At 46.4% G+C, this 25,715-nt stretch overlaps 1 long non-coding RNA gene across 1 annotated transcript in view; it reads left to right on the top strand.

The window, feature by feature from the left end:
* Positions 1-24,422, top strand: part of LOC141083575 (uncharacterized) — an 86,301-nt gene extending 61,879 nt beyond the window's left edge. Inside the window, exon 3 of the long non-coding RNA XR_012230755.1 lies at positions 19,098-24,422. This is a non-coding gene — a long non-coding RNA (uncharacterized lncRNA). The remainder of the gene's footprint in view (positions 1-19,097) is intronic.
* The last annotated feature ends 1,293 nt before the right edge of the window (positions 24,423-25,715 follow it).

Below are 25,715 nucleotides of genomic sequence, written 5' to 3'. Positions count from 1 at the left end.
GACCTAGGATCATTCCTATGAGTAAGGGGACACATACACAACACATAGCTGTCGGCCCATGGTTCAGCTGATCTGTTCAGCCGGCAGATATTTCTCCTGACTCCTCCATACACAGGAGCGCTAAGTCTGCCGATCGCACCTGTGTTCTATGTAAGAAAGCCGCTGGCAGATTCCTCTGGCGACGGCTTATTTAGCTGGGAACAAAAAGATCAACACTTGGACTGTCGGCAGAGCTGCTGATATTGGGGAATTGGTCTGTCACTGGTCTCATGTGGGAGCCTGAACTCTAAGACTGAACAGATCAGGAAAATAGTAAATCCCAACAAGTTGGAGAAACTCAATCCAAGGACCAGAGCTATCACTGACAAAGGCTACAAAAAAACAGCACCAATACATAGCCACCCAAGAACGGAAGAGAGGCAGGAAAAGTTAACCCCTCCATGACCAGGCCGGGGAAAGAAAAGCAAGAAGCAAACCCCGACCTGGATCATGACATTACCATAAATTTGTAATTATTTTCCCCCAAAGTATTGATGAAGTCACACATATGAAGATCAGAGATACACGTGACTTCTTTATCGCTTACAGGGGATCTCCATTCAAGCTTACAATTTGTTTGAGCCTGGAATAGGGAATACATGATGGGAGAAGGCTCCGGGATTACAAGTGACACATGAAGAATCCTCCAAAAAATGTACCATGTAACTTACTAACAATAACCCCATATTGGATAAATATCTGGGAAAACACTTACCTCCAGGGGCCAAAGCCCCGGAATGCTGGCGGCGGATGTTGATAGGAGCGCCTTGTACAAATCTTATTAGCTCAGTCACAATCAGAAGAAATCAAAACAGCAGATTATCCCGGAGGAATATCGCTAAGTGTGTAACACACAGTGAGTCTTTCCAGACAAAGCCTCTTCCTGCAGTGTCACTCCGTATAACCCCTCAGTCCGTGAGGTCACAATGGTGATCTCATTGTGACATCACAGAGGAGCGGAAAACGAATGATGTCATAATGGTGATCTCACTGTGACATGACGAGCAGCGGAACACGAATGTTGTCACATACCTGTAACCATTAAAGATCAAGCAGCTGCATCCATTTATATGTGTTTCTTAATATTACTAGTTTTGTCTCTAGATCACTGATGAGAATAAAGCATTACACAGGAATACGCCCATCCTCAGGGGCAAGTAGTAAATGCAATAGTCAGGGAATAACTGGAGAACTGAAGGATCAGAGGACTTTCTGATTGGTCCTGATTACCCCTATAAATGTGGCCTTTATATCTGTCAGTCCCGCGGTGCTGACTTCCCTTCAGTCCATAACGATATTTCAGAGGTCACACTCTGTTTCGCATATAATCTCACTGGGGTCATCCATATGAATACTGCTCTGTCCAGACGTCTTGATATAATGACCCCACAACCGAACCAAACCGTGAAAGATTTGCTCGTCTCTACTTGGCAGCTACTCAGAAGAATCTATGGCAGCTGTGTATTTGGCACAAGGTTAGAGGAGGCCGGGCTTTATAAAGCTGGGACATTTCCATCAACAGGCCTTTCCTAACAATGACAGTGAAGAAGTCATAAATCTAAAAGGCTAATTACGGTCTGAAACTTTGGGCAAAATTATCTGAGCACACAAATCTCCCCAAGGGTGCCCAAATTTTTGCATTAGCAAATTTTCCTTTTTTTGCAATTTTTAAAATGTAAAAGATGAAAATATATAGAATTTTGTTTGCATAAAATGCAAAGGAAATGTGCCGTGAGATCATTTTGTCTTCAGCTTGCTTAATTGTTCACACAATGACAGTAATTTTGACCAAGCCACTGTGCATCATTTGGAGTATACTCTATACTATCCCTCATTAGACATGGGGAACTATAAGGTTCTCTTGACAAAAAGCTCCCAACTAAAATAATATATCTCTGTCCTGTGACTGTTATGCCAAATTAGCGGTAGGTACGCTGTGGAACAATTAGCACCATATATGCAACATGTGAACTTTACCTTTAACCCCTTTACCCCCATGGTAGTTTGCATGTTAACAGGCCAGATTAACCCCCCGCCCAGAATACACCTGGGGTATAAATTGGCCTAGGCCAGATTATACCCCTCCGGTTCAGAATATACCCCAGCTGCTGTAGATCAGATTTTTCACACTTTTGAGAACCATCAAAAACGTGGCCCCAGGCAGTGCACAGGGCCCCAGGCAGCACACAAAACCCCAGGCAGAGCATAGGGGCCACAGGCAGAACACGGGGCCCAAGGCAGAGCACAGGGGCCACAGGGAGCAAACAGGGCCCCCAGGCAGAGTACAGGGGCCCCAGGCAGCACACAAGGGGCAGAGACAGCACACAGGGACCCAGGCAGCACATGAGGGCCCCAGGCAACACATGGGGCCACCGGCAGCACACGGAGCCCCAGACAGAGTACAGGGGCCCCAAGCAACACACGGAGCCCCAGGCAGCGCACAGGGGGTCCCAAACATTGCACAGGGGTCCCAGACAGCACACGGGGGGCAGAGACAGTCTCTACCCCCTCTGCACTCTGTCTCTGCCTCCCTGTGTGCTGCCTGGGACCCTGTTCACTGTCTCTGCCCCTGTGTGCTGCCTGGAGCCCTGTGCACTGCCTGGGGCCCCTGTGCTCTGTCTGGGGCTGTGTGCTGCGGGGGGCCCTGTGAGCTGCCTGGGGCCCCCATGTGCTGCTTGTGGCTCCTGTGCTCTACCTGGGGCCCTGTGTGCTGCCTGGGGCCCCCTGTGCTGCCTGGGGCCCCGTGTGCTGTCTCTGCCCCTTGTGTGCTGCCTGGGAACCCGTTCACTGTCTCTGCCCCTGTTTGCTACCTTGGGGCCCCGTGTGCTGCCTGGGACACCGTGCACTGCCTGGGGCCCCATTTTTGATGGTTCTCAAAAGTGTGAAAAATCTGATCTACAGCAACTGGGGTATATTCTGACCCGGAGGGATATAATCTGGCCTAGCCCAATTTATACCCGGGGCATAGTTTGGCCTAGGTCAGAATATACCCGAGGTGATATATTCTGGCCCAGAGGGGTATAAACTGGCCTAGGCCAATTTATACCCCGAGGTATACTTTGGCCTAGGCCAGAATATACCCGGGGTGTAATCTGGCCTAGGCCACTTTAACCCCGGTATATTTTGGGCGAGGGGTTAATCTGGCCTGTTACACCGGGCCAATTTTTACAATTCTGACCACTGTCCCTTTATGAGGTAATAACTCTGGAACGCTTCCATGGATCCCGGTGATTCTGATAATGTTTTTCTCGTAACATATTGTACTTCATGATAGTGGTAAAATTTCATTCATATAACTTGCGTTAATTTGTAAAAAAAAAATGGAAATTTGGCGAAAATTCCGCAATTTTCCAACTTTGAATTTTTATGCCCTTAAATCACAGAGATATGACACACAAAAAACTTAATAAGTTACATTTCCCACATGTTTACTTTACATCAAAACAATTTTGGAACCAATTTTTTTTGTTAGGAAGTTACAGTGGGGCAAAAAAGTATTTAGTCAGTCAGCAATAGTGCAAGTTCCACCACTTAAAAAGATGAGAGGCGTCTGTAATTTACATCACAGGTAGACCTCAACTATGGGAGACAAACTGAGAAAAAAAAATCCAGAAAATCACATTGTCTGTTTTTTTTCACTTGATTTGCATATTATGGTGGAAAATAAGTATTTGGTCAGAAACAAAATTTCATCTCAATAGTTTGTGATATATCCTTTGTTGGCAATGACAGAGGTCAAACGTTTTCTGTAAGTCTTCACAAGGTTGCCACACACTGTTGTTGGTATGTTGGCCCATTCCTCCATGCAGATCTCCTCTAGAGCAGTGATGTTTTTGGCTTTTCGCTTGGCAACACGGACTTTCAACTCCCTCCAAAGGTTTTCTATAGGGTTGAGATCTGGAGACTGGCTAGGCCACTCCAGGACCTTGAAATGCTTCTTACGAAGCCACTCCTTCGTTGCCCTGGCGGTGTGCTTTGGATCATTGTCATGTTGAAAGACCCAGCCACGTTTCATCTGCAATGCCCTTGCTGATGGAAGGAGGTTTGCACTCAAAATCTCACGATACATGGCCCCATTCATTCTTTCATGTACCCGGATCAGTCGTCCTGGCCCCTTTGCAGAGAAACAGCCCCAAAGCATGATGTTTCCACCACCATGCTTTACAGTAGGTATGGTGTTTGATGGATGCAACTCAGTATTCTTTTTCCTCCAAACACGACAAGTTGTGTTTCTACCAAACAGTTCCAGTTTGGTTTCATCAGACCATAGGACATTCTCCCAAAACTCCTCTGGATCATCCAAATGCTCTCTAGCAAACTTCAGATGGGCCCGGACATGTACAGGCTTAAGCAGTGGGACACGTCTGGCACTGCAGGATCTGAGTCCATGGTGGCGTAGTGTGTTACTTATGGTAGGCCTTGTTACATTGGTCCCAGCTCTCTGCAGTTCATTCACTAGGTCCCCCCGCGTGGTTCTGGGATTTTTGCTCACCGTTCTTGTGATCATTCTGACCCCACGGGGTGGGATTTTGCGTGGAGCACCAGATCGAGGGAGATTATCAGTGGTCTTGTATGTCTTCCATTTTCTAATTATTGCTCCCACAGTTGATTTCTTCACTCCAAGCTGGTTGGCTATTGCAGATTCAGTCTTCCCAGCCTGGTGCAGGGCTACAATTTTGTTTCTGGTGTCCTTTGACAACTCTTTGGTCTTCACCATAGTGGAGTTTGGAGTCAGACTGTTTGAGGGTGTGCACAGGTGTCTTTTTATACTGATAACAAGTTTAAACAGGTGCCATTACTACAGGTAAAGAGTGGAGGAAAGAGGAGACTCTTAAAGAAGAAGTTACAGGTCTGTGAGAGCCAGAAATCTTGTTTGCTTGTTTCTGACCAAATACTTATTTTCCACCATAATATGCAAATCAAATGAAAAAAAAAACAGACAATGTGATTTTCTGGATTTTTTTTTCTCAGTTTGTCTCCCATAGTTGAGGTCTACCTATGATGTAAATTACAGACGCCTCTCACCTTTTTAAGTGGTGGAACTTGCACTATTGCTGACTGACTAAATACTTTTTTGCCCCACTGTATAAGGGTTAAAATTTGACCAGCGATTTCTCATTTTTACACCATTTTATTTTTACTGACCACATCACATTTGAAGTCACTTTGAGGGGTCTATATGATAGAAAATACCCAAAAGTGACACCATCCTAAAAACTGCACCCCTCAAGGTGCTCAAAACCACATTCAAGAAGTTTATTAACCCTTCAGGTGCTTCAGAGGAATTTTTTGAATGTTTAAAAAAAATGAACATTTAACTTTTTTTCACAAAAAAATTACTTCAGGTCCAATTTTTTTTATTTTACCAAGGGAAACAGGAGAAATTGGACCCCAAAAGTCATTGTGCAATTTCTCATGAGCACGCTGATACCCCATATATACAGGTAAACCACTGTTTGGGTGTATGGCAGAGCTCAGAAGGGAAGGAGCGCAGTTTGACTTTTTCGATGGAAATTTGGCTGGAATTGAGATTGGACGCCATGTCGCGTTTGGAGAGCCACTGATGTGCCTAAACAGTGGAAAACCCCCACAATTGACACCATTTTAGAAACTAGACCCCCCTCAAGGAACTTATCTAGATGTGTGGTGAGAAAATTAAACCCCCAAGGGCTTCACAGAAGTTTATAACGTACAGCTGTAAAATTAAAAAATCATATTTTTTCCACAAAAATGATCTTTTCACCCCAATTTTTATTTTCCCAAGGGAAACAGGACCCCAAAAGTTATTGTGCAATTTGTCCTGAGTACGCTGATACCCCATATGTGGGGGTAAACAACTGTTTGGGCGCATGGCAGAGCTTGGAAGGGAAGTAATGCCGTTTGACTTTTTCAACGCAGAATTGGCTGGAATTGAGATCGGATGCTATGTCGCGTTTGGAGAGCCCCTGATGTGCCTGAACAGTGGAAACCCCCACAAGTGACGCATTTTAGAAACAAGACCCCCAAGTAACTTATCTAGATGTGTGGAGAGCACTTTGAACCCCCAAGTGCTTCACAGAAGTTTACAATGCCCGGGCTTGAAAATAAAAAAACATATTTTTTCCACAAACATGATCTTTTAGTCCCCAATTTTTTTTCCCAAGGATAACAGGAGAATTTGGACCCCAAAAGCTGTTGTCCAATTTGTCCTGAGTACGCTGATACCCCATTGTGGGAGAAAACTACTGTATGGGCACATGTTGGGGCTCGATAAGGAAGTAATGACGTTTTGGAATGCAGACTTTGATGGAATGGTCTGCGGGTGTCATATCGCATTTGGAGAGCCCCTAATATGCCTAAACAGTAGAAACCTCCCACAAGTGACCCCATTTTGGAAACTAGATCCCCAAAGGAACTTATCTAGATGTCTGGTGAGCACTTTGCACCCTCAAGGACTTCACAGAAGTTTGTAACGCCTGGGGTGAAAATAAAAAAATCACATTTTCTCCACAAACATTATCTTTTAGTCCCCAATTTTTTATTTTCTCAAGGGTAACAGGAGAAATTGGACCCCAAAAGTTCTTGTCCAATTTGTCCTGAGTAGGCTGATGCCCCATATGTGGGGGTAAACCACTGTTTGGGCGCATGGCAGAGCATGGAAGGGAAGTAGCACCGTTTGAATTTTTAAATCCAGAATTGGCTGGAATTGAGATCAGACATCATGTCGCGTTTTGAGAGCACCTGATGTGCCCAAACAGTGGAAACCCCCCAATTCTAACTCCAACCCTAACCCCAACACACCCCTAATCCTAACCCAAGCCCTAACCCTAATGGGAAAACGGAAATAAATACATTTTTTTTAAATTTTATTATATTTCCCAAACTAAGGGGGTGATAAAGGGGGGTTTGATTTACTGTTTATGGCAGGTTTTTATGTTTGGCAGCTGTCACAAGCTAAAAGACGCTTTTTTATTGCAAAAATAGTTTTTGCATCACCACATTTTGAGAGCTATAATTTTTCCATATTGTGACCCACCGAGTCATGTGAAGTCTTATTTTTTGTGGGAAGAGTTGGCGTTTTTATTGGTACCATTTTCGGGCACGTGACATTTTTGATCTCTTTTTATTCTGATTTTTGGGAGGCAGAATGAACAAAAACCAGCATTTCATGGATTTCTTTTGGGGGGGGACGTTTACACCGTTCCGTGTGTGGTAAAATTGATAAAACGGTTTTATTCTTCGGGTCAGTACCGCGATAACTCATTTATATAATTTTCTTATGTCTTGGCGCTTTTATACAATAAAAACAATTTTATATTAAAATTAATTATTTTTGCATCGCTTTATTCTGCGAGCTATAACTTTTTTACTTTTTCGCTGCTGATGCTCTATGGCAGCTCGTATTTTGCGGGACAAGATGACATTTTTAGCGGTACCATGTTTATTTATAGCCTTCTTTTTGATTGCGTGTTATTCCAGTTTTTGTTCGGTGGTATGATGATAAAGCATTGGTTTTTGCCTTGTTTTTTTTTTAAAGGGGTTAACTAGTGAGACAGTTTTATAGGGCGGGTCGTTACGGACGCGGCGATATTAAATATGTGTACTATTTACCAAAAAACAGAATTTGTTGTGAATTTTTTTAAAATTTTTACACTTTTTTTATTTTATTACATTGTCCCAGTGTGGAACATTACTATATAGTGTCAGATCGCTGATCTGACATTTTGCAGTGCACTGTGTCAGACCAGCGATCTGACATGCACTGCAGGCGGCTTCTCAGTGCCTGATCTCAGCAAGCACTGAGAAGCCAGCACCCTGCAGGATCCGGAAGGCCACCGTGGCCATCTTGGATCCGGGGGCATGCAGGGAGGAGACCCTCTGAACAATGTGAGAACAACACGTTGTTCCGAGGGTTTCAGGGAAGCACGCAGTGTGCCCCCTGCCTGCGTGATTCTTCCCTTATGCCACCGGAACACCGATCATGTTTGATCGCAGTGTGCCGGGGGTTAATGTGCCGGGAGCGGTCCGTAACCGCTCCTGGCACATAGTGCCGGGTGTCAGCTGTGATAATCAGCTGACAACCGGCCGCGATCAGCTGCGCTCCCCCGTGAGTGCAGCTGATTGCGATGACGTACTATCCCGTCCATGGGCATTAAGGCCCAGGGCACATGGACGGATAGTACGTCATATGTCAGGAAGGGGTTAAACGCTTTAGCTGTACGGCTCTGTATCAGCATTTTTATTTTTGTGATAATTTTCAAAGCATAATAACATTTATTGCATTAACATTTTTTTATTACTTTTTTACTCATCCACTGGGGTCTGCCATTTTTTCTCTTATGTGTGTCATAGAATGACACTTACACACCACAAATACTAAAGCCCCGGGCTATAAGGGACCCAGGCGTCCATCTCTACTTCTATGCTTGGTGCTATCGCAGCTGCAAACATTGCACGTCTCCTGAGCTGCCCAGTGCATTACTGTACATGTAGCTGGCGCCATCTTGTTGCAGCCCAGCACTTTGAGCTGAGCTCCAGTTTCCTCCTGTCACCGGTACTTGCAGTGTTCAGCAGTGACAGGAGGTCGGACATCAGAGCAGTGACGGGGAGAACAAGTAAGGCAGCCTGACATTGTACTACTAATGCCAGTCTACCGACCTGTTCTCACTGCTGGAAGAAGTCACATCCGCAGCTCGATTCTGAGTAATCGAGAGAAAGTGAGCGGCCAGCCACAGCCCTGACTTTCTCTTGACTACTTATTAGGCCGGGGTCAGATATGTGAGAAACTCGGACGAGTCTCGCATGTCAACACCCTGCACTGCCGCCGGCACTAGGACAGGAGCGTGTGGCCCTATGTATTTCTTTGCAGCCACACGCTCCGGTCCCAAGTGCCGGCGGCAGTGCCGGGTATTGACATGTGAGATTCGTGCGAGTTTCTCGCATGTCTGACCCTGGCCTTACTCTGAAGATGGGGAGAGTGAAGCCACTACTGATTTGCCGCATGGCTCGTATAATGTATCAAAATCACATGAGCCCCGGGAACGTGAGTAAAAACACCCCTGGAATAGCACTGGCACCAGAGGGGAGTGTAAGGGTTTTATTTTTAACAGGAGCAAACGTTCGGATTGAGAAGGGGTTGTCTTACTAGTGGACAATCCCATTAATGAGCAGTATGGTGGTATTATCAATACTATATATGCTGGTAATATTTGGGTATATTATTATTGTGATATTTCTATTATTATTGCACCTTATATAGCAGTATTTTTGGAAATATTGGTTGTGCAGTAAATCTTGATTTCCTCCTTCCAGGGTAATATTATTAATAGATATCCCTATCAGGGCTTTGTTCGTGGGGACAGTGTGGGATTGTGCGCTTTTAGATGCCAGGGCTGAATTTCAGTCCCAGTCTGTCCCTACCGGGATGATTAAATTCTTCATAAAATGTTTCTGCTTTGGAAAAATGGTACAGAGACCATGATGAGTAATTCTAACCTATCATTCATATCTTCTTACCTGTAAGCATAACCTGAAGTATACATGCCATACCTAGAACGAGCGCTCAAGGAGCAAACTTACAGGATCGGCAAAATTAGCTAAAAATTGCGCACAAACTTTTATAACATTAGAAACTATGAATTTAGGGAGCTGAGGCAAGACAAATTAGACATTATACAAAACATGCTCCACACATGTAATATGTGCACTTAGAAGGGATCTAAACTTAATCCACAGGTATAATTTACCTAAAATGTATTCTAGCACCTCAGAATATATGGGGTGTTGTTAAGGTCGGTGTAAATCACAAATGTCTCGCTTCTAATGGAAAAGACTGCATGCATTGTGTATTTTTCTAAGAATATGATCATTTATATTGTTTTTCTGCTCCCACACTTACCGGTGATGTGCTCCGACTGTAAGTCATAATCTTTGTATCTTACCCCCTTTAGTGGTTTGCACGTTAATGACCGGGCCAATTTTTACAATTCTGACCATTGTCCCTTTATGAGGTAATAACTCTGGAACGCTTCCATGGATCCCGGTGATTCTGACATTGTTTTCTTGTGACATTTTGTACTTCATGATAGTGGTAACATTTCTTTGATATGACTTGCATTTATTTGTGAAAAAGTGGAAATTTGGCGAAAATTTTGAAAATTTCGCAATTTTCCAACTTTGAAGTTTTATGCCCTTAAATCACAGAGATATGACACACAAAAAACTTAATAAGTAACATTTCCCACATGTTTACTTTACAGCAGCACAATTTTAGAACCAAATTTTTTTTTGTTAGGAAGTAGTGATGAGTGAACGTGCTCGCCCGAGTATCACTGTACTTAGTGTACTCGGCGAGCACCGACCATTTCCAGGATTACTCGGCGGGAACTCGGATCTCCACCCAGCATTTTTGCCGTTCTTTAGAGACCCAGTCAGCATGCAGGGATTGTCTGCTAGGCAATGAAACGCCGCAGCCATCTTTGTTGTGGTCATGCAGTGATTGGCTGGCTGCACGGCATCATCAGAGGTATAAGAGACCGGACACCGCCCTGCTCAGCGCAATCAGCTCCAGATTGAGATAGTGTAGGGAAAGCTGCTGCTGAGATAGGGTTAGATTTGGGGATATATTAGTCAGTGTGGGTTCTACCTTCGTAAACTACTCAAATCCAGCTAAACCAACAGTCCTTCTAAGGACTAATTCTGGAGTATATAGGTTCCAGTGTTAGGCAGGCAGGGTAGTGTACGTCACTCTATACATATCAGTACAAGGCCTGCAGGCACTGTATGTATATACATATTATTGCATACATCAAGAGGGTCCATTCCCTTCCTGTCTGCTGGTGCTGCTGCTATCTATAACATATATTGACCGTATATACCTAGCCCCAGGTCTAATTGGCTAGGAAAAATTTTTTGCCAGATTAATAGAGATTATTTTATTGTAAAGCAATCTAGAGCCTTTTTTTTCTGCATGTGCTTTTTGACAATGCACAATACAGCCAGATCCTTTTCCTAGCACATCATAAAAATCCAGCCATTTTAAAGGGGTCCCAAACATCACTTTTCAGTGCGCAGAGAAATCTTTCATTTTTTATGTGGTATGGTAGAGTGGAAATTTTTTTGAGTGTCTTACACAATTTCTTGACACCATTTTGCTGAACCCCCCAAAAAATACATACAGGCCACATATTTTACAGTGTGGTATATCTGTGACACGTCTCATATATCTGTGTGCTAAAAATTTGGGTATTTTAGGCCTAAATTCCATTTTTTTGCTGTCTGTCACTCTAGTTATATACAGCACTATTTTGCATTTTAAAAAATACAAGCCACATATTTGGCAGTGTGGTATCTCCGTGCCAGGCCTCATATATCTGCATGGTCCAAGTTTGGCCATTTTAGGCCGGTATTCCAGTGTTTTCCTGTCTGTCACTCTAGTTATATACAGCACTATTTTGCAATTTAAACAAAAAACAGGCCACATATTTGGCAGTGTGATATCTCAATGACAGGCCTCATCTATCTGTGCAAAAATTTTGGCCATTTTAGGCCTACATATTCTAGTGTTTTTGCTGTCTGTTACCGTACTTATTGCCACCAATTTGATAGCAAAAAAAACCTTTTTAACTACAGTCTAGATAGTTTAGAGTGTGGTTTTCCCACACACGTATCACATACAAGTTTGCTCCCAATTCAGCCATTTGTAGTGAACATGTATAATATTCTAGTCCATTTACAATGGGCAAGGCGCGTGGCAAGGGACGGGGAAGTGGACGTCATGGTTTATGCCGAGGTCGAGGCCGTGGGCAAGCTGAAATTGGGCCACAAAAAACACCCACATCTTCTCGCTGGACCTTAGTGTCCGAAGTCCTAGTGGACCGCAGCAAGACAGCACTATTGAAGCCCAAGCAGTGTGAAAAGGTTGTTGGTTGGATAGCGGATAATAATTCCAGTTACTTATTCACCACCACCAGCACCCTGTCTTCGACACGGTATAGTCTGAGCAGTCGTGAATCTGGACTGCATATTCCTCACCCTGATCTTCCTTCCTCCCAAAATGCTGAGTGCCCAGAAACAACTGATCCCACACTCAGACACTCCGAAGACCTGTTAAGTTTTCCATTTATAGATTCGTTCCTCTCGCCTGGTCCATTTGAAGTGGGGCAAGATGAGATTCCATGTAGCGATGCCCAAATATTTGAGCCATGATCACAAGAGGTTGACAATGATGAGACACAATAGCCAGAAAGTCAGGAGGCAGACCAGGGTGCGGAAGTGGAAGATGAGGTGGTGGATGACCCAACCTGGCAAGAGGACATATAGAGCGAGGACAACAGCACACGGGGAGGGAAGCATAGCACCCATTCAGGCAGGAAGAAGCAGTGTTGTGGCTGCAAACAGAAGGCGGGCAACCATTCCCCGTAACACCAACATGACGGAAGTTGCCAGTCCAACTGTTAGGTCTTCCCGAGTCTGATTATTTTTTAAGATTCTGCCGATAACCCCAAACAGGTCATTTGCAACACCTGTCATGCCAGCATCAGCAGGGGTAACAAAACTACCAGCCTTACCACCACCAGCATGATCAGGCACGTGGCAGCAAAGCACCTGACTTTGTGGGCCCAACCCCAGGCTCCAGGAACAATGTCTGCTGGTGATACCACTGCTTCTTCCACTGTTGTGCGTGCAAGCCAATCCCCTGTCCACGGTGCATGTGAAGATGCCTCATGCCCTGCACCTGCCATTGCCCACGGTGAAATAGCACCATCATCGAGTACATCCACGTCCTTGTCCCAGCGCAGCCTTCAGTTGTCCATACCCCAGTCATTGGAATGTAGGCGGAAATTTGCAGCCAACGCCCCACAATCCACAGTACTAAATTCACACATTTCTCATCTGCTTGCGCTCGAAATGTTGCCTTTTATGCTTGTGGAGATGGAAGCTTTCCGCAACCTGATAGCGGCAACCATCCCAAGGTACTCGGTCCCCACCTGCCACTATTTCTCACGCTGTGCCGTCCCAGCATTACACAAGCACTTGTCCCACAACATTACCCATGCCCTCAACAATGCAGTTACTGGGAAAGTACATCTAACCACGGACACGTGGACAAGTGCTTGTGGCCAGGGATCGTACATCTTGCTGACGGCACACTAGGTTAATATAGTGGAAGCCTGGACCCCGTCAGACCTTGGGATGGAACACGTCCTTCCGACGCTATAGATTGCGGGCCCTACGTCAGTCAGGGTAGCCCCCCACTGTGTACAGCTCCTGCACCTCCTCGTCTTCAGACTCCATCTCCGAAATGAGCACATCAGTTACAAGCTGGAAACATTGCAGCACTGCCAAAGCCAAGCGGCAACAGGCTATGCTGAAGCTAATTTGATTAGGTGACAAACCACACAATGCTGAAGAGTTGTTGACAGCTCTGAAAGAGCGGGCAGATGTGTGACTGACACCGCTGAACCTTCAGCCAGGCATGGTTGTGTGTGACAATGGTAGGAACCTGGTGGCGGCTCTGAGGCGAGGCGGACTGACACATATACCATGCCTGGCCCATGTACTTAACCTCGTTGTTGAACATTTTCTAAAAAGCTACCCGGAGCTGCTGAATCTGCTTGTGAAAGTACGCCACCTGTGTGCCCGTTTTAGAAAGTTATTGTAGCTACAGCTTCAGCCGCCCTTGCCATGCTTCAGCAGCGATCGACTGTTGTGTTGTCCCCACACGTTGGAACTCTCCACTGCATATGTTGGAAAGGATTTGTGAGCAGAAGAGGGCAGTTATTGAATACCAGCATCAACAAGGCCGTCGTTATTCAGGTTTGACTCCACACATAAGACCTCAGGAGTGGACATGGATGTCAGACATATGTAACATCCGCCAAAACTTTGAGGAGTCCACCACTATGGTGAGCGGCGATGACGCCATCATTAGCGTCACCATCCTGCTCATTTGCATTCTGAAAAGCTCTCTGCTTACAATGAAAGAGGATGCATTGCAGGCGGAGCACAAGTACATGGAGCAAGGAACCATACAGGGTGATTACACACAGCCCAGCCTCATATCATCCCAACGTGGATTGGTTGACAGTGAGGAAGAGGAGGAAGAACAGGAGCTACTTTCATGCGCAATAGATAGTACTACAAGCACAACTGTCATACCGTCTGTTCAGCGTGGATGGTCTGAGGACAAGGAGGAGGACACCTTGGTCAGTTGTCCTGTTGGTGAGGACACGGAAGCCTTGCCTGTTACAAGTCTGGCACACATGGCTGACTTTATGTTACGCTATCTTTCCCGTGACCTTCGTATTGTAAAAATATAGAGTAACAGTCATTACTGGGTAGTGACACTTTTAGACCAACACTACAAGGAGAACTTTCATTCTCTTGTTCCAGAGGCAGACAGGTGTACTAAAATGGTGCAATACCAGAGGGTCATTGTTGCAGAATTATTAAAAAAATTCCCATTTCAAAACGCTGGCGGCAGACATAACAGTTCATTGGACAGCCCAGAAGTACAGGCGAGAGAGACACAACTGCAATCCAGCAGAGGCAGGGGAACACTGGCAAAGTTCTGGGACAGTTTTCTCAGACCCTCCCATCGCTCTGGCCCTGAGGCGCAGGGTAATGTCACAAGGAATGGAGTGTTTTATAAGATGCTGAGGGAGTACCTTGCTGACCGTACCAACATCCTCCGTGATTCCTCTGTGCCTTTTAATTATTGGGTATCCAAGCTGGACAAGTGGCATGAACTGGCTCTCTACGCCTTGGAGGTCCTGGCCTACCCTGCCGCTAGCGTTTTGTCTGAGCGAGTTTTTAGTGCCGCTGGTGGAATAATCACAGATAAGCGCATTTGTCTGTCAGCGGAAAATGCAAACAGGCTGACTCTTATAAAAATGAACAAGTGCTGGATTGGGCCAGACTTCTCAACACCACCAAATGATGACAGTGAAACATAAACTACAATGTAGTGTCTTTTTGGGAGGTGTATTCCCATGCACCTCTTCACAACCAAACATGGGTATACGCTTCCTGATTTTGGCTATTTAGTGTCCTCCTCCTCCTCATCTTCACCATCCACCACCCTTAGAATACCAGGGTGAACGTATTCCATCATGCTCCAGCCACTCTAGTTTTTGGCAAGTCTGGTCCCCGATGACCTCTACCGTCTGATAAGATGGCACACTCTTCTGCATCTCACAGACATGGATCAGTCGCTGAAGGGCTTCTTGAGTAGGCTGATGTGTAGTAGCCTTCTTCCAATTTTCCAATTACCGGGTCATTGTTTGGTAAAAATAATCTGATTGAGTTCACGTAGGATACTCATCCCAGAACTACAGGTACATCTTCTTTGATGGGCTCAGGGACTAGCAGGATCCCTTTTCTCCCCACTTCTTTCCCACAGATTCGAATATTCATCCACATGACCCCTGTGACCGTGATCGGTTGTTGATTGGCAGCAAACACCCTGATCAATGTCTCTTTTTCTGGCTTGGCCAGGGCCTGAAAATGCTGCTTGAATTGCGTTTTGGGGATCGCCGTCACTTGTGACCCGGTATCTATCAAGCAGTCCACTGGAACACCCTCAAATTCAGCATGCAGGATGGGACACCCAGCAATCAAGTGTTCGTTATGATAGGGAGCGGCCTCTCTCCTCGCCTCCCCTGCAGAGTGCTGCACTACTGCGGGGGTTGGTAGTTTAACGGTGGCTTCCGCTGGTCTTGAGAGTATTTCCGACAGTCTCTGGCAAGGTGCCCCCGTCCTCGACATTCCCAGCATTGGATGCCTCCTCCTCACCTGGGGGCACCTCGAGCCTTTCCTCGTGCCTCTTGTAGTTCTCTCACTGCAGGCGATGGGCTGGGCCGACAGGGGGCCGGCACGGCCGAGTAGGGACGTTCAGTGGACAGATCTCCCATTCTTCGCTCCATCTGGGTCAGTTTCTCTTGCACGTTGGCAAGGGACCGTTTTAATCTTGCCCCACCTGGACCAGCACCTCCTGATGGTTTGGGTCCCCTAAGGTATTAGCGCCCTGGACATGCATCACCCCAGATGCGTAGCTTTCTTCCTTGCTTTGGGCCACTGTTTCTGCCAGGATTTGACAAAATATGAGAGCCGGATCTAACCCGCACCCGTTCTGACAGTGTTCGCCTCAAGAATTTGTTGTGCAGTCCCAGAATGAATTGTTCCCAGAGTATCCGGTCTTTAGAGCCCATGCTGCCAAGTCCATCCGACTCCTTTCTCTGCACCTCCGCTATCACTTCTTGCAGTGCTGTCGCATATTGAGAAATTCCTTCATCTTCCCGCTGCAGCCTCGAGAAACATTTGTTGCGGAGGTGTCCCGCGCTAGCAGTTTCACCGTAGGTCTCTTCCAGTAACTTCACTAACTCCTTCAGAGGACTACGGGTGAGTTCTGATTGTAGGCAGTTGTTTATATGGGCTTCTCCCTCTAGGGCAGTTAAAGCGATGTCCACTTCAAGGTCTGGGTTGATGTTATAAATCTTCAGGGTGCTTTGCAGCCGGGACACCCAGTCGGACAGTGGCATATTATTGCCGTCAAACTTTGGTAGCACACTAAAGTAAATATGGTGCCCATAGGGAGTGTCCTTGAAGGGGTTCCACCAATGCACACAGCATCCCCATTAACATTAGCATGTTTGCGTGGGTTTTCTCCGGGTACTCCGGTTTCCTCCCACTATCCAAAGACATACTGATAGGGAATTTAGATTGTCAGCCCCATCGGGGACAGTGATGATAATGTGTGTAAATTGTAAAGCGCTGCGGAATATGTTAGCGCTATATAAAAATAAAGATTATTATTATTATTAGCATTCCCGCAATTTCTGTCTGCTGCCTCTATCTTGGTGACAGTACCCTGCTCGCAGCGCCACTTGAAGCGATGGCCGAGGAGCCACCACGGTGCAGGGAGACAATGGTACACAAGATGAAGTGCAAACAACAAAGGGTAAAATTATTGGAAGGCAAGGAATTAAGTGGATAAGGAAGGTGCAAACAGGGGTATGCAATGGCAAAAGATAGTTTACAAGAGTTTGTATTCTTTAGCTGGGCCGTTAAATATCACGGTGCTCCAGAGGATCAATATATATCACACAAGCAAAACCAAACAATAAACAAAGAATGATGCTGCTCTAAGTGTAGCCTCCCTGGCCTCTACTAAACAGGCCACACGGCTGCCGTGTTGTGTCTGTTGAAGCCTACACTATGTCCTGATATGTCCACAAATGGGAACAAACTCACGATGATGTTGGGGACTCAGGTCCAGTCTCGAGGGCCCCCAACAGTCTTGAACGGTGGTGCGCACCTCTGCCAGGCAGATCCATTAAACGTTTTCTTCACCTTGCTTCAGGGTCCAGGAGGTGCTCCTGGAAACTGTAAATCCCTTTCTCGGTCTCTTCGTGGCTTCTCAAAATGGCACAGGACAGCCACCTTTGCAACAACAGAAGAGTCTGTTCAATCTCCCAAGTCCACTAAGTCTCAGGATGTGCGACCTTTTTACACAGCTCCATGCACAGCAGCTCTCAGCAGCAGCTTCCAGCTCACGCTCTCACAGGCTCAACTGCTCCCCTCCTCAGCCTCGGGCAGTTCATTAACACAGTCCTTTACAGGGGCAGCAGATCATTCCATCACACCAGACAAGGGAGTGCTGTCTCTTAAAGTTGCAGCGTGTTTCTTATTGTCCATAACAGCACCACCCCCTTACAGCCGTGCCGGGTATTAACATGCAAGACTCGTGCGAGTTTATCGCATGTCTGACCCCAGCCTTAGTCATACTCACCAATGGGGGTGGCAGCACTAAAAGTGCCTAGGGCAGCATAAACTCTAAATATGTCTCTGAGGGCAGACCTTGCTGTCAATGCATAAGAAAACAGAATGGGAGTACAAAATGAATAATGTAAAGTGGATTTTCCTGTGCCCATCCAGTATGTGTGTTCAAGGCTTATTGGGGTGCATATGACTTGGTAGCAGGGCAGGCCTTGCAGTCACTGGAACATATTTTATGGAGGCCCTCCTGGACATCTTGTGAAAGGGGTATTGGGGTTCGTCGTAATTCTTGTCAGCCCATCCACTCACTGCATAGGCTACAACAGTTTAGGAGACCCACTGTTTAATAATGGCCCTTTAAGAAGATTAATGCCGCCTGATGCCCTGGTAAAAATAGGCTCTGTGACTTTAAGAGTCTCTCCTTCATAAATGAAACAAGATGGGTCTTCTTATGTGTCACACACCACATGGCTAGCTAGGGTTAGTAAATGTTACAATGACATTTCCCAGTGAATGCATTTGTATTGGTTAAAAGCAATGTTGAAGTTGAAAAACGCTTCAAAAACGCTGCGTCTGAACATAGTCCAAGTGGCGGAGGAACATTTTGGTCTGGGGTTAATTATTTTGCCTTATATACAAGTAATTCACCTGGAAAAGATGTACCTTGACATATTTCCCAGCAAAATACGTTTTGATATGTTTTTTGGTGCGCCGGTAAAAATGGCATGAAACCCTGACAACATTGTTTAAAGCTGTGAACTAGGAGTCAGGAAATCTTCCAGGGGCGATCCCTATGATGTCCCCATGTCAACTGAGCAGTGTTTCCATCATTTTCAGATGTTTTTAGATCTTAAAAGGACCCCCGGGGGGGATCATGGTAAAAATTCTCAGGTCTCCCATAGAGTTACATGGGGTTTGTTGTTCTGTCCGAGTACCCGAGTATTCCACTTTGCTCGACCCGAGCAACGAGCACCCGAGCATTTTAGTGCTCGCCCATTACTAGTAAGGAAGCAGGGAAGTTTTTCGTCTAATGAATCTTCCATGAAGGCCATATTTGTGCAGGTATCTCTGAACAGTAGAATAATGTACCACAACACCAGAGTCTTCTAAATCTTTCTGAAGGTCTTTTTCCATCAAGGGGGGTTCTGATTTGCCTCTCTAGCAATCCTACGAGCAGCTCTCACTGAAAATTTTCTTGGTCTTCCAGACTTTATCTTGTCCTCCTGTTAACTGCATTTTTCTTAATTATATTTCGAACTGAGGAAAGGGTAACTTGACAATGCTTTTTTATCTTCTTATAGCCTTCTCTTGCTTTGTGGGCCTGTGACCCTGGTGGACCTATCTAGGCTTGCACCAGATCGATCTTCCTACAGAGCGTTCATCTATCAAGTAGCCACGGCACAGATTTTCAATGATGTCTGGATTAGGGGACTGTGAGGACCATTGTAAAACATTCAGCTTGTGCCTTTTGAGGTAGTCTATTGTGGATTTTGACGTGTGTTTAGGACCATTATCCATTTGTAGAAGCCATCCTCTTTCCAACTTCAGCTTTTTTACAGATGGTGTTATGTTTGCATCAAGAATTTGTTGAAATTTAATATAATCCATTCTTTCCTCCAACTGTGAAATGTACCCCGTGTCATTGGCTGCAACACAACCCCAAAGCATGATTCACCTCCTTGCTTAATGGTTGGAGACATGTTCTTTTCCTGAAATTCTGTACCTTTTTTTTCTCCACATATACCTTTGGTCATTAAGGCCAAAGAGTTCTATTTTAACCTCATTAATTTTATGGTGAGGACTAGTGATGAGCGAACGTGCTCGCCATGTCTCGTTACTTGCCCGAGTATCACTGCACTCTGTGTACTCGGCAAGCACCGAGCATTTCCGGGATTACTCGGCGGGAACTCAGGTCTCCACCCAGCATTTTTGGCGGACTTTAGAGACTCAATCACGCTGCAGGGATTGTCTGCCAGGCAATAAAACGACGCAGCCATCTTTGTTGTGGTCATGCAGTGATCGGCTGGCCGCACAGCATTATCAGGGGTATAAGAGACTGGACGCCGCCCTGCTCGGCGCATTCAGCTCCGGATTGAGTGTAGGGAGAGCGGCTGCCGAGATAGGGTCAGATTTGGGGATTTATTAGTGTGGTCAGGGCTGCCACTAGGAATTTCAGCGCCCCATACTGACATTTTCGGGGCCCCCTTTAGACTCCGCCCCACCTCCACCCCTCAAACTGTCCACAGTCCCACCGCCCTCTCTTGGAAAAATTCCACTTCTCACCAATCACACATTAATAGTTCCCATCACCAGATCACACATATAGCCGGCAGCTTTTGGTTTGGCCAAAAGATTTTTTAAGCCGCCATCTCAACACGGTAGACACTTTTGGCCGAGCTATACTCTACTGTAACCTATTAAATATTTGTTAAAATATGCAATACAGTTTAGGTATATTTTAATTTATTTTTCAATTTTTAAAATGACCAATAATATCACATATAAGGGACAAATACCACCGCACCATGTCCAGACCACATATTACCACCATATAGTGACCTATAATACCATATACAAGGAACAAATACCGCCACACCATGACCAGATCACATATTACTACCACAGTGACCGAATAATATCACATACAAGGAACAAATACCACTGCACCATGACCAGACCACATATTACCACCACAAAGTGACCAAATAATAGCACATACAAGGGTCAAATACTGCAACACCATGTCCAGACCACATATTACCACCACATAGTGACTGAATACTACAATACTAATCAATAATAAAAAAACCCAATACTATCACCATAAGTCCCATTATACACAGAGGACCTGTACTTAGTATGCAGTGTCTGTGTACAGGTATTACAGTGATCAAAGACATTATACACAGGACCTCTGTATACAGTATATAGTGTCAGTGTATAGGTAACACACTAACTCACCAGTGATGTCTCTAGGTGAAGTCCTTCATCCTTGCTTTTCATCTTTCATCCAGCACAGATCGCCATCATGTCTTCCAGCCAGGACTCGTCTCTGCAGGAAATAACACAGTTATCTAGAGCTCCACTTGCAGAACACATTACTTATTTTTTTCCCAACTTCTACATTTCATCACATGAAGAAAAAAAGGCAACACAGTATCACTCTACACAGTAACAGGACCGCCCCCCCATTTAAAACAGTATACTCAAAAAATAAAATAAATACATCACTGCAGTAATAATATCCCTTAATTAGCCCCTATGGCAATAATATCCCCCATCCTGACCCCCATGTGCCTCATTCCTGGCTCCAGCCATATGTTTTCATATCCCGCCCTCATGAGTATTCATTGTGCCCCATAAAATCTCCCGATCCGTCTTCATCGTATCCATCCTGCCCCATGATCCTGCACCATGTGTCTCCCATCCTGCCCCCTCCTGTGTCTCACTGTCACATTCCGCCCCCGTGTCCATTCTGCCCCCTCTTGTCTCACTGTCACATTCTGTCCTCTCCTGTGTCTTACTGTCACATGCTGCCCTCTCCTGTGTCTTACTGTCACATTCTTCCCCCTCCTGTGTCTCACTGTCACATTCTGCCCCCCCGTGTCTCGCATTCTGCCCCCGTGTCTCACATTCTGCCCCCATCATGTCTTGCATTCTGTGCCCATATCTTGCATTCTGCCCCATCATGTCTTGCATTCTGCCCCATGTCTGCATTCTCCCCCCATGTCTTGCATTCTGCCCCATCATGTCTGCATTCTGCCCCATCATGTCTGCATTCTGCCCCAATCACGTCTGCATTCTGCCCCCATCATGTCTGCATTCTGCCCCCATCATGTCTGCATTCTGCCCCATCATGTCTGCATTCTGCCCCCATCATGTCTTGCATTCTGCCCCATCATGTCTTGCATTCTGCCCCATCATGTCAGCATTCTGCCATGTCTGCAATCTGCCCCCATGTCTGCATTCTGCCCCATGTCTTCTATTCTGCCCCCATGTCTTCCATTTTGCCCCCATGTCTGCATTCTGCCCCCATGTCTGGCATTCTGTCCCCGTATCTCAGTCTGCCCTGGGCCCCCCGGATTGCTGCTTTCAATAAAAAACAAACAAACAAAAAAAAAGTTCTTCTTACCTAGCCGCGCTCCAGCGGTGAAGCTCCCTCCACGCTGCTGAAGCGCGCACTCGCCGGCGACTGACAATGACGTCAGACGCGGGCGACGTGTGCGCTGCGGCTGACGTCAGCTGCCAGCCTCCAATTGGCTGGCGGCTGTTAACTATTGACGTGTGGGCCGGTGGGCCCGCATGTCAATAGCGTTCAACTGCCGCACCGCAGCGCCGCTAAGGGCCCAGTTTAGCCTGCCGGTAGGTGCCCGGTGAGCAGATGAGACAGGGCCTGATGCAGGCCCCCTCTGCCCACCGGGCCCCATACACCAGTCAGGGCAGTAATGCCCTGATGGCGGCACTGGCTAGCCTTGTTCTACTCATTACTTTGTGTTTTCAAAAAATAACACAAAACCTAAAAAGAAATTAATACAGTCTGTTATCTCAGGCTGAGGCTTGGTGTTTCTGTGGTGGAAAAATCTTCGCTTTGCAGGCAAACTTATCAAATATAATTTTTCTCCAAATAAATCCATTTGTATTGAGCTTTTCAAATATTTCAGTAGTCCATGTAAAATGGGCAAGACAAGTGGCAAGGGACGGGGAAGTGGACGTGATGCTGATGGTGCATGCAGAGGGCGAGGCCGTGGCCAAGCTTACAGTGGGCCACAGCAAAGACCCACATCTTCGCGATCGAAATTCTTGTCCCAGTTTCTAGGGGACCGCACCACACCACTATTGAAGCAAGAGCAATGTGAAACGGTTGTTGGTTGGATAGCGGATAATGCTTCCAGTCACTTAGCCACCAACACCACCATGTCTTCCACACGGTCAAGTCTGAGTAGCCGTGAGTGTGGACCGGAAATTACTCACCCTGATCCTCCTTCTTCCCACCATGCCGAGTGCCCTGAGACAAGTGATGCCACACTCGGACACTCCGAAGAGCTGTTCAGTTTCACATTTGGAGATTCGTGCCTCTCGCCCGCTCCACTTGAAGCGTGGCAAGATGATATTCCATGTAGCGATGCACAAATCTTTGAGCAACCACGGTCACAAGAGGTGGACGATGATGAGACACAATTGCCGGAAAGTCAGGAGGAGGAGCAGGGTGCGGATGTGGAAGACAAGGTGGTGGATGACATAGTGACTAACGCAACTTGGTAGGAGGACATGCAGAGCGATGACAGCAGCACATATGGGGAAGGAGGCATATCACCGCAACAGGCAGGAAGAAGCAGTGTGGTGACCGCAGACAGAAGGCGTCCATCCGTTCCCCACAACACCAACAGGATGGTAGTTGCCATTCCAACTGTTAGATCTTCCCGAGTCTGGTTATTTTTTAAAGACTCTGCCGATAAACCCAAACAGGCCATTTGCAACACCTGTCATGCCAGCATCAGCAGGGGTAGCAAAACTACCAACCTTACCGGACGGAACCTTTGTAGACAGAGTCAGGTAGACGGCTTCAAAGGGAGCGCCAGGCTGGCGGTGGGAGTAGATACAATGAGGATGGTCCGCTGCAGCTCCGGCTGGGTACCTCAAGAGAGGATCAGAACAGCAGAGCACCCTTTATGGCAGCTGCTTTGGTTCATGAAGGGTGCTGGGTGGTGAGTGAGTTTAGATTGCACTAAGAGGGGAAAGCTGACAGGAAGTTAGGTCAGAATCCCCATAGAGGGGGAGGAAGACAGTTTCCCCACTGAGGGAAGGAGGGTAAGGATATAGATGCAGCAGCCTCCGGTGAGCTGGAGCTGCTAGCAAGGAAAGAGAGAGAAAGAGAAGATCAGTTATTCAGAAGGAAGATAGAAAAGTACGAAACGTGAGGAGAGAGAGACTGGGGATTAGGGCTAGAGCAGAGAACTTTCCTAAGTTTTAGCGCCAAAGGCCGGGAACTGGTATCCGAGGCTGTGCGTGATACTAATGATCCTACAGCAGAAACCGGAGGAATAGAAGTTGTGACCACTATATTACCACATACGACTTTGAGACACAGCAGCAACGTGTGTGAGCCGGGACATGATTGTAAGGAGTCCCTGAAGCAGGCTACAGCTGCCTGTCATGCGAGTGGAGTTATACGTAACATCAAGAAGGAAGAACTTGAGTGTAAGTCAGAACTACAAGTACTTCAGATTAGCGCTAGAAAGGAGACGTTCAGAAAAGGCATATTCGGAAGGGAGTGCTGGAAGTGTGTATTCCATCTGCCTGGGAGTTAGCTGAGCCACTGACCTGGAGAGGACGGCACTGAAGCGGGCATTTGTCTATGCCAGAAACGTGAGTAAAGTTTCGGAACTGCATTCAGCTGTGTCATTGCCTTCTTCCTGCGCCAACCTACTCAGCACTGCTACATCTCTGTGCCTAACACCACATAATCTACCTCAAAATCTACTACTGCTGCCCTGGGACTACAGCTCTGCCTGTGGAGAGCTATTACATCTTGCACATCTCATGCACCACACCATCTGTCCCAGAGGATCTGCATTGCAGCGCTGGTCCCCCCTTCTGACCAGATACCACAGGTAGCATCACAAACTATCTACCTATAAACTTTATTCAGCTTCAGTCCACCTATTTTACATGGGCGCCCAGGGCCACAGACCGGGTCACCGCTGCCGCGACACCTCCCCTTTAAGAGACTGTCCTGGTACCGAGTGAGTAAACCCACAACCCTGGGGGTGCTCCACTTAACCTCGTGGTTCAATGTTTTCTCAAAAGCTACCTGGAGCTGCTGGATCTGCTAGTGAAAGCACACCATCTGTCTGCCCATTTTAGAAAGTCAGCTACAGCTTCAGCCGCCCTTGCCGTGCTTCATCAGCGTTTGCAGCTTTCGGCTCACCGACTGGTGTGTGATGTCCCAAAGAATTGGAACTCTACACTGCATATGTTGGGAAGGATTGTGAGCAGAAGAGGGGAGTTGTTGAGTACCAGATTCAACAAGGCCATCGATATTCAATTCAGACTCCACACATAAGACCTCAGAAGTGGACATGGATGTCAGACATATGTACCATCCTCCAGAACTTTGAGGACTGCACCAAGATGGTGAGCGGCGATGACGCCATAATTAGCATCACCATCCCGCTTCTCAGCATTCTGAAAACCTCTCTGCTCACAATTAAAGATGATGCATTGCAGGCAGAGCACGAGGACATGGAGCAAGGAACCAAACAGGGTGATTACACTCAGCCCAGCCTCATGTTGTCGCAACGTGGATTGGTAGACAATGAGGAGGAGGAAGAACAGGAGCTACTTTCATGCGCTATAGACGGTACTACAAGCACAGCTGTCATACCGTCTGTTCACCGGGGATGGTCTGAGGACAGGGAGGAGGACAGCATGGTCAGTCGTCCTGTTGGTGAGGACACGGAAGTGTTGCCTGTTAGCAGTCTGGGGTGCATTTGGCTGACTTTATGTTGTGCTACGTTTCCCGTGACCCTCACATTATAAAAATTTTCAGTGACACTCATTACTGGTTGGTTGCACGACTAGACACACGCTACAAGGAGAACTTTCAATCTCTTCTTCCAGAGGCAGAGAGGTGTACAAATATGTTGCTGTACCAGAGGGCCCTTGTAACGAAAATACTGAAAAAATTCCTATGTGAGAACGCTGGCAGCAGACGTCAGAGTTTGTTGTACAGCCAAGTAGTCCAAGAAAAAGAGACAGAAGTACAATCCAGCTCAGGCAGGGGAACAATGGCAAAATTCTGGGACAGTTTTCTCAGACCCTCCCATCGTGCCGGCACAGAGGCAAGGGGTGCTGGCACAAGAAGTGCAATGTTTGGGAATATGCTGAGGGAGTTCCTTGCCGACCGTACAAATGTCCCC

Source organism: Dendrobates tinctorius, unplaced genomic scaffold, assembly GCF_039654945.1.
Source record: "Dendrobates tinctorius isolate UK_male_01 unplaced genomic scaffold, ASM3965494v1 ptg000020l, whole genome shotgun sequence".
NCBI classification, from domain to species: domain Eukaryota; kingdom Metazoa; phylum Chordata; class Amphibia; order Anura; family Dendrobatidae; genus Dendrobates; species Dendrobates tinctorius.
The sequence above is the reverse complement of the archived record's forward strand: the minus strand, read 5'-3'. Positions and strand labels throughout refer to the sequence as shown.